Source organism: Mchenga conophoros, linkage group LG1, assembly GCF_057382185.1.
Source record: "Mchenga conophoros isolate Kocher_MC1m ecotype Shallow Benthic linkage group LG1, M_conophoros_male_GT1.1, whole genome shotgun sequence".
NCBI lineage: Eukaryota > Metazoa > Chordata > Actinopteri > Cichliformes > Cichlidae > Mchenga > Mchenga conophoros.
In genome coordinates this window covers 4,012,322-4,026,544 of record NC_140526.1, presented here as the reverse complement: position 1 = coordinate 4,026,544, position 14,223 = coordinate 4,012,322, and positions in this window count along the sequence as shown.

Below are 14,223 nucleotides of genomic sequence, written 5' to 3'. Positions count from 1 at the left end.
CACAAGGACAACTCGGCATCTGAAATGTGCACTTTACATTTCAGCTCCTCATTTAGCTGTCAGCAGGCTGAATGTGTTGCTGTAGGGCACTGTGGCAGTAAATACAAGCGTTTACAGCTGTTTGCATAAGATGGACTAAGTGTGTTTGTCTTCAAAGAGAATAAAATTGGAAATGGATGAGAGCACTGTTAACATTCTTGAAGTTTCTGTAAACACCTGACCCTGAAGGCAGCACCATGTCAGCTTCATTTTTTCAAAACTCACTTCGAGAGTCTCAAAGCTGGAAAAGTGTAGTCGCTGTTTCTTGACTGTTTGCTGTGTTTGTGAGGACCCAGCAGATACTTGTGAGTCCAAGTTGAGGGAAGACAGTGAAACAGTTAGGCAGTGAAATTATTTCCAGATAAGCCCTTTAATACTTTCAGAAAGCTGCTCATACAATCATCTGTCAATTCACTTTGTATACGACACGAAAAGTGCCTTAATCCTGCATTCTATGTTGTGGCCAGCAGGGGGCGAGTACTCAAATTCAAATTCAAATTTTATTTGTCACGTACACAGTCATACACAGTACGATATGTAGTGAAATGCTTGGACAACTGCTCGTGACCTAAAGAAAACAAAAAAAGAAAGGCTATGAATAAGATAGGAAATAAATATGAAAAATTAAAAAGGGTAAATTTAACTAGGAAGGAATAGAATATAAATTAAGGTTAAAAATGAAATAACTGTACAACACAAATTGGAATGAAGGGTAAATTTAACTGGGAAGAATAAGATAAAATATATAAATTAAAGTTGAAAATAAAATAACTGTACAACAAAATACACAATACACAATATAGAACTATATAAGAATGTATGAAGAAATCTAAATATAAATAAATATATACACAATAACAGCAGCTGTACAAGTATTAACTGGAAATGAAGAATATAGTGACCAGTGTTGTGCAAAACCAAAGTCCAGAAAGTCCAGTGTGTGTGTAAGAACCATATGTGTGGGTCAGTACTGTGTGGTGGTGTGATTGAGAGACCGTATCGCCTGCGGGAAGAAGCTCCTCCTCAGTCTCTCTGTGTTGGTCTTCAGGGAGTGGAATCGCTTTCCTGACCTCAACAGAGAGAACAGTCTGTTGTTGGGATGGCTGAGGTCCTTCACCATCTTCCTGGCCTTGGTCCAGCACCGCCTGCTGTAGATTGAGTGCAGGTCAGGGAGCTCGGAGCGGATGGTGCGCTCAGCTGACCGCACAACCCTCTGTAGAGCTCGTCTGTCCTGCATGGTGCTGTTCCCGAACCAGGTTAAGATGTTTCCCGCCAGGATGCTCTCTATGGTGCACGAGTAAAAGTTCCTGAGCACCTTGGAGGGCAGTTGGAAGTCTCTCAAGCGTCTGAGGTGGTAGAGACGCTGTCGGGCCTTTTTCACCACGGTGTTGATGTGACAGGACCATGACAGGTCCTGCGTGATGTGAACTCCGAGGTATTTGAAGCTGTCCACTCTCTCCACTGGGCACTCGTTGATGACGGGGGTCTGGTAGTTCCTCTCCTGCTTAGTGCTGAAGTCCACTATCAGCTCCTTTGTCTTACTGACGTTTAGAAGGAGGTTGTTCCTCTGGCACCAGTTCTCCAGATTCCTAATCTCCTTCAGGTAGGCCGTCTCGTTGTTATCAGAGATCAGGCCCACCACGACGGTGTCGTCAGCAAACTTGATGATGGTGGTGGAGCTGGTAGTGGCCACACAGTCATATGTGTACAGAGAGTACAGCAGGGGGCTCAGAACACACCCCTGGGGGGCTCCAGTGCTGAGAGTGGTGGAGGCTGAGCCCATCCTTACTGCCTGTGGTCTGCCAGTTAGGAAGTTGGAGATCCACTGACACATAGATGAGCTGAGTCCCAGATGCTCCAGCTTGGTGGTGAGTGTGGAGGGAATTATGGTATTAAATGCAGAGCTGTAGTCTATGAAGAGCATTTTAACATAATTCCCCCTTCTAGTGTCCAAGTGAGTGAGTGATGTGTGGAGGAGATGAGAGATGGCATCGTCTGTGGAACGATTTGGACGGTAAGCGAACTGTAGTGGGTCCAGTGTGTCTGGTAGTGAAGAAATGATGAAGTCTCTGACCAGGCGTTCAAAGCACTTCATCACTACTGAGGTGAGGGCTACAGGGCGATAGTCATTGAGAGAAGCAGGGTGGGGTTTCTTCGGGACAGGAACAATGATGGACTCTTTGAAGCATGTGGGGATCACCGACTGAGATAAAGAGATGTTGAATATCTCAGTGAACACAGGAGCTCTGAATGCAAAACGAGGTCCCGTTATCAAAAGTTTATGAGAAAATGACCCTGAGTTGGTTTAATTTATGACCTCAGGAAACACTGCCCTGCTGAGTTTATGGTCTCAGTCACTAGTTTTATGTCTTATTTAATGCCACTTAAATTTCTTTTGCTAAATTATGACCTTATTTTGCATAAAAATCATCAGTAACGGTCAGGACAAGCGTTCAGTGTGCTCCGCTTCTCAGTCAGAGCCAATTGAAAAGTGGATCTGAGCAGTATAACAAAAGAAGAGCAGAAGAAGATCCCAGTATCGTGTTTCTCTGCGTTCTAATGCCCGGGAAAACCAACACGTTGACAAGGCGATGCATCAGTGTCTACTTAAAATTATGTTACACTGAGACAGACACTTTGGTATTTAGTTAATGGTTTGAGAAATCTCTGTGGCTATGAAAAAATGAAACTAATGTTGGTTATACTTAAATAAACCCAATGTTTCTCTTGCTGTGCTGACACAGAGACACATCGTTATCAAACCTCATTAATGCCTCAGCAATCACTGAAAGAAACTGAACTTTAAATGTCAGAAAACATGCTGCTCTGCTTGGTGAAGCTTGTTTTAGACCGAGTGAAGAAAGCAGAGTTTGACCGAGAAATACATTCATTAGGATTTGAAAAGATTCTTGAGCTGTACCATCTTGTTTTCCGGGGGTCCTGGAATGAAAAGCATTCAAGCTGCTTTTAAAATAAAGAGAACTTTCTTTCTGTGTCTGCAGCCTCAGCGTGACTCATTTTGTTAACCTCCTGGCTTTCAGACAGACTGGATGATGATCCTGCGCTCTCTCACCTATCACCTGTCCTGCAGGCAATCACCTGGCAGTCAATGCTTGGGGTCAAGCCATAAACCAGCCAGTTATCAGCCGTCATCATCTTCACTGTGGCTACAATAAAGAAATAAACAAAGAAGAAAATGCCTACAGACAAAACCCTGGGCAGTGGCGACTCCATTGCCTGGAACAATAAAGTTTCCTGTAATAGTGCAGTTGTAAAACCAGAAAACCTCCTGAGGTGTTCTACTATTGACCTCTATGAGTCAGGTCAAAGGTCATAGAAAAAAAGAGTGTAAGACATGCTTTAGCGAGACGTCTGCCGGTGATAAATCTTTTTTTCTTCTCACTGTTTGTCTTAAAAAAAGAAGAAATGAAGGAAATGTCATTACATTAATTTCCACCCTTCACAGTGCAAACATCTACAGTGTGTTTGATCTGACCTTTCACAGTGTTTCTTCTTCACATGTGTTTACATTGTTGACTGTATATAATAACTAATGGTCTGGCTAAACAACAGGACCATTAGTGTTTGGCTTTTTTTTGTGAAATGTCAGCTTTAGCATGTTGTTTCAATATTTGGGTGAGAAGCTCGCTAAACAAACTGTACAAATGCCTGATAATCAATGCTGAGTAACAAACTACTGGCTATTTGTTGGTCCAGCTGTCAGTCAAAGAATCATCACAATATAACTCAAAGCTTTAATAACATTTACATGAGAGCATTATATTAAAATGACGCTGTGCAGCTATTATGAACTGGTAAATTACCTCTACCAGGCTGTAAAGTCAGACATTTTAACATGGGAGTCTACGGGGACTGACTCACTGGAAACAGCCTAAAGTGGCCGCTCAACAAACTGCACTTTTTTTGCACCACTTTGTTGCCTTCAGCCGGCTTATTGGAACTCAAACAACAATCGTTATCATTTCATGAAATACGTTTTATTTTTATTTTTTAAATTGAGAATAGACGGTGGAGAGAAGGCAGGAAAGCTGAGCGTGAGAGAGAGGGGGAGGAAGGGATCCAGTAACTGGCCTCGGGGTGGATCTGAACCTCTGCAATGTCCTTACTGCTCGACTCGAGCTATACCGGCGCCACAGATGTTGTTACTGAGAAATCAGGAGAAAAGAGGTTTTCAGCTTATCAAAATAAAAGCATCAGAAACCAATTCAGCTCAAAGTCCCATTAACAATGAGTTGGTTATGATGTGTAGAGCAACACTGTGACTACTATAAATGAACTTTAACACGTGAAGCAGGGCTTCCTGTGGATCCAGAATCACTAAAAGTGACATACACGGATCCATCTTCCACCCGTGTAGACGACCGATGTGCTTTTAGCTGTGCGAGAGTGAATTATCAGAACTGATTTTCTTTACATGAGGACAGTTTCTGAATTGATTTTTCAGCTCAGCGTGTATCATCTAAACACCTTTGGTATGCAGCGCGAATCCAGCTCTCCGTCCTCTGCTTCAGATTGATCGTTGACTGATATCAATCATGGCTTTCTGGAATGCTTGGGAATGTTGGGGAATGTGCGGCAGTGGAAAGTGGGTCAGGAATTCCAAGCTTCGCTGCTTTGCCAGAAACACGACCACCACAAATTAACCAAATTTCAACAGCGGAGGTGGAAACATTTGTGTGTGACTGACAGATTTCAGCAGGAGGAGGAGTGAAGTGGGGGGCACTGACAAAGAGGAACGTGAACATACTCAGCTGCAGTGAGGACAGAAACCACCAAACAGCTGTTGGCACATACATACTGTACATACACAATGTACATACTCTTTCTCATGTGTGCTCTTCTCCAAAAACATTCCTTAACTGACAAAGAGCTCTTTCTAAAGTCATGTTTTAGGATTTGGTGTGCAGGAATTTCACTGTCATATAAAAAAACCCAAACATTTTCACAGGACTCTATGCAGTCGTGTGAAAAATTAACAACATCCTTTTTGCTTCCAGAGGTATTAAGTGGAATTAAGAGGCAGATGCTGCTGGTCAGATGCACTTGTTTAACTGATGATCGGCAGGTGAGCATCTCTATAAATGCAGAAGTGGATGTACCAGAAATTCACCCCGAGGTCAGACGAGGCAGCTCAGAGAAACTGCATATCAGACTCTACAGGCGTCAGTTCGCATTTTAAACGTTAAAGTTAATGTCAGCGCAGTTGGAGAAAGACTTGTTCAGAGTGGTTGCCACGAGAAAACCTCTTCTGTCTAAAAAGAAGTGCAGCGTTGCATCTGAAAAAAACTCTTCTGGAACAACATCCTTTGGATAGACGAAACTAACTTAGAGATGCGCAGCACCATGCTTGGATGATATCTGCACTAATGCCACATACCAACTGTCAGCACGGTGGTGGAAGGGTGAAGAGTTGGGGTTGTTTCACAGCCACAGGACCTGAACACCCTGCAGTCACTGAGTGAACCATGGACTCCTTTGTATACCAAAGTGTTTAACTTGAATAAAAAGCTCTGGCAGGATCCTAACAGGACTATGTATAAGTCAATGCCTGCACACCTCAATGACCTGAAGCTACATGTTAAAGAACAGTGGGCCAAAATCCCTCCACAACGATGTAAAAGACTGACAAAGTCATACAGTAAACCATTACTTGAAATTACTGTTGCTAAACGCGGTTTTACAAACTACTCAATCATGGGGTTTACTTTTTCATATGACTGTAAGTATTCTACTTGTGTTATGAGCAGTAATTTCCTAGTACTAATTAAACTAAATAATTTTCTGTCGTCCTGCAAGTATATTTATCCATCAAAATTAAGTCTGTTGACCAGTTTTGGAGATATTCAAAGAGACGGCCTAACTCTGGATATGTGATGGGCTGGTAACCTGTCCAGGGTCTAACTCACCTTTTACATGACAGCTGGAATCGACTGCAGTCCCCCTGCAAGCACAAATTGGACAAGCTGTTAGAAAAGCGGATGGAGGCATGTCTATATAATAGAACTACATGGCTTTGACTTGCAGTGCTCAAAGTGCTAAAAGATTAACAAATTAAAGAAATAATACTTACTGAGCAGTAAGATTTCTTCCCAGAAATTATTACTCAATTCCTAAAAAGAAATGCCTGATGGACAACGTTAGCCAGCTGCACACTTCTTTTTGTTGGCGGATGTAGTCAGTAAGATCTCTGCGTTTCAAAAACTCACACCAAGCAACTGACACAGAACTCATCGAAGTAGATAAACAGCTCTGCAGACCAGAGCACATATCTGATTTTAGGGTGAACTGTTCAGTAAAACAGATGATCTGCTTTGAATTTAAGCACAATGACCTTGAAAGCTGAGATGAAACTTGAGCTCTTGTTTATCTGTCTCTTTGTACGTCTCCTTCTGGTTTCTAAGGCTGGTTTCCGCAGTTTAAACTGAATTTTCTAAGACTGTCATCATCCTGCTTTCTGCCCTATTTCAGTTTTTTTTCTTTCTGTTATTTGACTTATTAGCTATGCAGTGAAAAGTGAATCAGTCAGCTTGTTTCCTGTTTAATTAAGAATCAGACGTGTGTTTGTCTTCATCAGTATCAGGATCAGCGAGCGTGTTAATCTGACACCAGAAACAGGCACCAGTCCGTCCAGGAGAACAGCTGACTACCTGATGAGGCAAACACCAATCAGAAGCTCTTTGTTGTTTTTAACTGAAGTGTTCAGCAAACCGACGAGTCTCCGCTCTGTCTGATCTCCCTTAAATTCGGTGCCAATGTTTGGAGGTGTTTATGAAGTTTGCTGTGAGCTGCAGGTTTCTGTGAATGTGCAGGATGTTTCTAAGAGGCTGATTCAGTTCAAGCTGAATCAACCTCTTAACCGAAATAGCTGCATATTTAGTCTGAGTCTGCTGCAGGGCTGCTAATCTAAACTGAGCTAACAGTGCTGGGGGTGGAGAACATACCTGGGGCCCCAGTTAACCCTCACCCTGCTTTTTCCACTCAGCTCTGCACCTCCACCCCCACCCTCTGCTTTCCCTTTGTTTATTTTACTTCCTTCAGGATCTTTTCTTTTCAGCAGCTGCAGAGGTTAAGATGGAAGAATCAATGCAGAAACAGAGCAGCGGAGATTCTGAACCAAGCAGATGATTCTCCTCCTCCTCGTCATTAGCATCATATTCATCAGTCCAGAAAAGATCCAGGGAACATTAATCACCTTCAGTTTGTGGAAAAGAAACTATGTAGGCTTCATGTTCTGGTTATTGCATCCAGATCAGACCTCAACCACAAACCAAACCACAAAACCAAACCACCACATCACCAAACTAAACTTTTCAGACCTCATCACACATTGTGTTTGTCATTTAGAAAGAAGAAGCCCTAAACCCATAGAGTCCCAGCAGAAAGCTTTCTCTTCTGTGGCAGACTTTGAAATACAGAAATGTCACAGACTTGGTTCACCCAGCAGCCCAGAGTCTAGAAAAACACTTTCTGTGCTGGCTGTGAAAGATCACAACCTCCTCACTCCAACGTATGATTGAACATCACGTTTTCTGATGTGTTGTAACAGCTTTAACTAACTTAATACTTTTATTAACTCTCTAGTAAGGAATGAAGCCATGGGCAACAAATATTCTCTCATAATTCACACAGATGTGACAAACTGTGTGACTTTAAAAACATTATTTATATTGAATAAAATTAGGAAAAGAATGTAAAGAAATAGCAGCGTTACAGTTATGTCAGTAATTGGAGGCCATGTGCTAGCTTATCAGCCCCTCACCCAGGCCTGGCTTCAGAGCGGGACCAAAGTGTCCCTATTCTGACGTTTCTAGGTAGATATTTTCATCAAAGGCTTTTTTGCCTTGGGAGACCCGACCAGGATTGAAAACAAACTATCTCGTGGGATCACTCAGGCCCACAAACCGCTCCACTGATAAGATCATGGATGCAAACAGTACTGAGCTTCCTTTGACGGGTGCCTGGGTTCTCTTGATAACATTCAATCAAGAAGAGGCACTGGGGAAGATCCTGGAGAGGGTCGGATAGTTGGAAGCATTGGCATCTTAACTTAGAATGCTGCCCCAGTGGTGGGTGGACAGATCTATGTTCCTTACGTTACTTCTAGTCAGAATACGTTACGTTACTTCTAGTCTAGTCTTCTAGCACAGAATATTATAATAGAAGTGGCTTCAGCGCCTGAAGGTTATTCAACAGAAACAAGCGACAGTGAAGCATACGGCAACCTTTTTACTAGACGTCAGTAGAGTGCAGATTGCAGGCAACTGAATTTGGTTTTCTTGTCCCTCCATATTCAAGTGCATAATCCTAGCTACGGTGGCCGCTGTAGGACAAACAACTTTGGCTGCCGTTCATCTGTTGCCTCTGTTTACCTCAGCTGTGAAAGGAGTCAAAGATGAGTCAAAGATGACGACAATACTCAAGCGAGTTGTTGAGGATATCAGCTTTTCTGTTGGTAAGTGCTGCTGTTATTGCCGCAGTGTTGGGGAAACTGTCTTTGAAGTGGATCTAACATTGTTGGACTGACACTGAGCGAATAAATGATGTGATGTGAGAATGTATTCAAACTTCATCGGAGGCAAAGTGTGATTTTTAGGACGTTCAAGCCTAACATTAGCTGGAATAATATTAGCTTATAACCAGCAGTCATTGTTTAAAGATGGGAGGGTCACATGTGTAATCTGCTGACAACAAGTAATTGGGATACAATCAGGAATAAATAAGAATGTTTATGCACGCTTTCATGTGTTAGAGCCTTGACTTTGGTTCAGGAGATAAGGCTGAGGTGTGGAGGAAGAAGATGACATTTTATCCTGATACCAGTGGCGCTGTCTCTTTCCTATGTGTTTCTGGTTCTTTAGTAAGTGCGACCCCTTCTCTTCTCATATCTATAGTCTGAAGGTGCAGACACACGGCACATGAATGCCTACGAGTTCTGTTCTCCTCTGGCTTTGGTGTACGACCATTGCAGCTGATCTTGCAGAATGGCAACGTCCAGCTCAACCATCTGAAGATGGCAGCTTCCAGAAACTGGGAGTCTGTCCAATTTATTTTTAATGAATTAATTATAAACTAATGAGATTGCATCCGTTGGTCTCAAAAAATGACTGACTGTTCCTTTAGAGAATTAACTGTGACATCATGGCTACACTTACGTGCAAGAAGTAAAAATACATTTCCTGTAGGAAGCACAAATTGGAAGTGAGGAGGTGTTTTCATGGTGAGCATCAATCAAACTGCAACATTATACCAGACAATATCGTGTTTCCTGCAAACGCCAAACAAAGCATGGAGGAAAAGATCAGAATCCATTAATATTGTTATCAGCCTTGTTCTAATATTACTTCTCCGCTTGTACATACAGGAACTCGCTCAAGCTGATAAATCTGCCTTTGAGCACGTTCAGTCCAACTAATTAAGACATCTGAGTTATGCAAACAAAAGCAGAGAAAACTGAGCAGAAGAAATTGGGCTGCAGGGACCCCCCTAATATATTTTATGCAAACAGTTATTAACAATATTATTAACACTGACTAAACTAATTCAGTCCAGCTCGAACATGCTGGGCTCAGCAGGCCACAGTTTCTGATGGCGTAGAAATCGAACATCCTCCTCTGCTCAGCCTCAGGCAGCTGGAAGTCATTACCTCCCCCAACCCACCCTCCCTTCCTCATGCTCCCTCCCACCACCCTCACCCTCACGCAGCCAACAGTGTTTTTACCACATTATAAATCCATTCAGGACTCTGCCAGCGGACTCTGAGCCAACTGTGCCGACCCTCACAACAACAGTTTGTGGTCATTTCGAACAACGCAGACATGAGCAGCCAACCTGCTCTGCCATCTGCATGCGGATAACACGGACGCACATGATTAGACAATTTTTACATGTGCGATTTAAGCCTGCAACATGTTTAGCTGCTGACAACAAACAATGTCACTGACCAATCAGGAGCACTGCTGGGAGGCTGAATGTTTAAACTCCAGTGTGAGGAGGACAGAGGAGGCAAACATTTCGAAATGATGATTCACCAGAATTATGATTTAATTCACAGAATTCTGGGAGGCTGTGACTTCCTGCCAAATGCTCACAGTTTTACTGTGTTATTACAGTAATTACATGTATTTTTACCTGCTGCTATAAACACAGAGGAAGGTGGAAAATTATAGGCAGAAAAACTAAAGAACAGAGAGAGAATCTGAAAACCTGAGCTTTTGTTTTTAATGCAGCCAGGTATCACTATCATTTGCATCCAGAGTTTTTCACGGCCTGTAGAGCACACGACCCCCTCCGTCCTCCAGGTCTGTGAGACGTCAGCAGTTTGTGGAGCAAACCAGCGTACAAAATCATTTCCAGGCTTGTTTGTGATCCTGAATGTGTGTCAGGATCTGATTTAATGAGTCAAACCTCCAGCAGAGAACAAACACCGTGACTCACTGGTGTTCAAACTGGCTCCTGTTAGAAGTTTATACACCAGTAAATCCAGTAACACATTAAAGAAAGCTGCAGTCAGACCATCTGCAGGATGAACGGCTGCTGTTACACAGGCATTAAAACGGGTTAAGACCAGTTTGTACATCAAATGAAAGCACGCTGACAGACCTGAAACAAGTGAAGAGCTTCAAAAGAAAATCATCAGTTTCTGCAGCAAGCGCAAAGCCTGGAATTAAATCCTGATATTTCCTCCAGCTATCATCAAACCTCAGTTCCTGTTTCAGGAAAAATGCACGCAGGAAGTTTGGCAAATCAAAATGGCCTTTGTGCCTTGGCCTTGACTGTCTGATGGGAATGCTTTTTTTCAAGGAGATACATTTTTTAAAAGAATTTATCATCACTGGAACAGTCGGGTAAAGCTGAGGCTTTACAGCAAAGAGGTTAAAAAGGGGCAGGAACTGAACTTGCATATGTAGAAATAGTATTTCCCAATGCATTTACACAATTATGTGCAAAATATTATTCTCCTATCGCCTCCAAAGTCTGATACAAGAATGACTGAACGAACTGTGGATGCATTTGATCAGCAGCAGAAAATTCCTCTGATCCTTTTTTGTATTAAACAGCAGCTGTGAGGCTGTAAATGTTCTCAATAAAACTGAAAATTACCTGAAATATCAGAATACTTTATTGATCCCTGGGGGATAAAACAGCAAGCTGCTGTTCAGCAAGAAAACCCTGCAAACATGTTGTGTTTGACAAGTTTCCTTCTTCAGTCTCAACACTTTATGATAAAAATTGGCAACAAACGGTAAATTCATTGTTAGTGAAACAAACACAGACTCTTTATGTTGTTATTAAACACTGAAATGCAAAAAAATATATAATTCTAATAAAACCACTAAGTAAGACATGAACACATGGAGAATATCCAAAATAAAAGACCCTCTCCAGAGTACATGTGTAAGTTGGAAAAGACAGAACAAAAGTGCACTGAAGACACAACGTGAAAGACACGCGTCATCATCATCATCATCGCTGCTCGTTCCGTGATGCTGAGGTCCAGCCAATCGGGAGGCAGTACTCGCTCATAAGTTGTTGTATTTTAATCCAAACTATTTTAGTGCCTAAAGGTGGTAAAAGTAAACGAGGACACCAACGTCCACAGTGTTGAACTCCATCTGCCAACCTCTACGTGCTTTAAAACAGGTATTATAAACATCACGTGGACATTATGTGGATATTACTCTAAAGTTGGATCTGGTTTACACAATTAATGATCACTTCATTATTTAATTACAGTACATAACCAGTAACTAAAGGTTAATTAACTATCAATTTACCATTTATTAATTATATTTTAGTGTTACCGCCATGTATTCTCAAGCTACTAATTGTGTTACCTTCACGGACGCAACAAAAAATCTGAATTCTAGAAGTGCCGAAGTTTAAACGCCTGATGGGAAACTGTGAGTCAGCCTCAGACCTGAACAGTTGAAGAAGGAAAAACAAACCCCTGCAGATGTTTGAGTTAAAGGAAGGTTAAAGTAAACAGGAAGCTCTTCATTTCTAAAGTTTGATTACAGTGAACGCAGTGCTGCTGTAAACACAGCCAGGATGCACCTAGTCAAGTGAACGTCTGTCTGTCTGTCTGTCACTGATGCATTTAAAGAAAACGTTTCAGCATCCAGCACATTTTTTTAATATCTGGAAATCAGTTTTACTGACTGGAAACAGCAGCTTGTGTGCTAATCTAAATTTATCTAGTCTGATGAGGGCAAACCTTCAGCAACACTTGTAATATTTTAAACAACTTTGTTTCAACAGTGCATGTTGGCTTCTGTACTTTATCTCAGATTATAACCCAGGAATTTGAATTTTTGTTCTGGACTTATTTTTGAAAGTTTAAGAGAATGATGTGAGGTTCCCAAATATGTTATTGTCTATGTTATCATGAGCTTTGGGTTTGAGCTTCTGTTCTTTATGTTCTAGTTTCTGAACATGCCATTTCCAGTGCCTCTGAGCTTGTATTAATAATTCTTGATTTCTGCTCTGTTCATTGTCTGTCATAGTCTCATGTCCATGTCTGTTTCCTGTTCTAGTGGCTAGCCCATGTGTCACTGCCTGGGTCTCTGCGTTTGTTACTTCCTGTTTTATTTTGATAGTCTTCCATCCTGTTCAGTTTTGCTTCCCCTGTCTCATTAGTCAGTTTCAGCTGTGTATGTAGTCTATTCCCTCGTTATCCTCTGTGTATGGTGATGGTTGCATGTGATCACACAACTGAATTACTCTGGTACCTGGTTGGTGCTCCAGTCCTTCCTGACTTAAGTAAAAGGATGCTAAGGATGGAGCTGGTTTAAGCGCAGAGGCCAACAAAATGGACTTAACCACACAGGGGGAACGGGGTTTCTTCTTGTGTCATGTTTAGTTACTGTCTCTGTGCTTTTTGTCTTTAAATAGTTCGTTCAGTTACTATATAAGCTGAGCTGTCTCTTATTGTGGAGGTCAGTTTGTTGAGTTATGATATCTTGTAAAATATTGTTGTTTTTGGAGTAGAATTATGTCTGGTTGCCCACTTAGTTCTTAAAATAGCTTGCTTCCATTATTTTGAGGTTTTGTAGTAACTTCTTCTTTTCGGGGGTTTAATAAAACCCATTTTTAGAAGATGACACCTGTGCTTGTATGTTTTTGGCTGCTTGGTCCCTGATAGTATTTATTTCCTCAGTCTCCCTCTCGTCGTTGTCATGTCAACCAATCATGCTCTGTGGTTTCCCTGTTAAATCCAGAATTCAAAATCCTGCTCCTCACATACAAGGTCTTAAATAATCAGGCCCCATCTTATCTTAATGACCTTGTAGTACCATATCACCCTATTAGAGCACTTCGCTCTCACTCTGCAGGCCTACTTGTTGTTCCTAGAGTATTTGAAAGTAGAATGGGAGGCAGAGCCTTCAGTTTTCAGGCCCCTCTTCTGTGGAACCAGCTTCCAGTTTGGATTCGGGAGACAGACACTATCTCTACTTTCAAGATCAGGCTTCAAACTTTCCTCTTTGCTAAAGCATATAGTTAGCCCATATGGAAAAGATATATATAAATCTTATAAAGTTTGTATCTGTCTTGTGTGAAACTTGTATGAAAAGCATACAAGAGTGAAAACAGATATAAGATCCCTTGAAGAATTATATAATGAAACTTGTATGTTTTGGATACTTACTAAAACAATATATTAAAGTAATGAGAAAGTGGCCACTTTCATGAGTAAAATCATATAAGTTTTTACTATTTCTTTTCCATATAGTTAGTGCTGGACCAGCTGACCCTGAATCCTCCCTTAGTTATGCTGCAATAGGTGTAGGCTGCTGGGGGATTCCCATGATGCACTGGGTGTTTCTTCTTCACTCACTATGTGTTAATAGACCTCTCTGCATTGAATCATACTAGTTATTAATCTCTGGGTCTTTTCCACGGCATGCCTTTTATTCTGTCTTCCTTCTCTCTCCCCAGCCTATGTTGGCAGATGCCTCCCCCCCCGATCCAGCAGAAAAAAAGACTCTTTAATGATTCTGATGGTGTAACTCGGTCCCGTCTTCCAAAGCTGGTTATGCAGAGCAGGCCCAGCCTCCAGTGTCTCTTGGCTTCCTTACACCACTGCTGGCTGAGCCAGCTGTCTGCCATGTGCAGCACCCAACACAGAGTTCACCGCTCCATTGTCTGATCCTGCTCCACCCAATC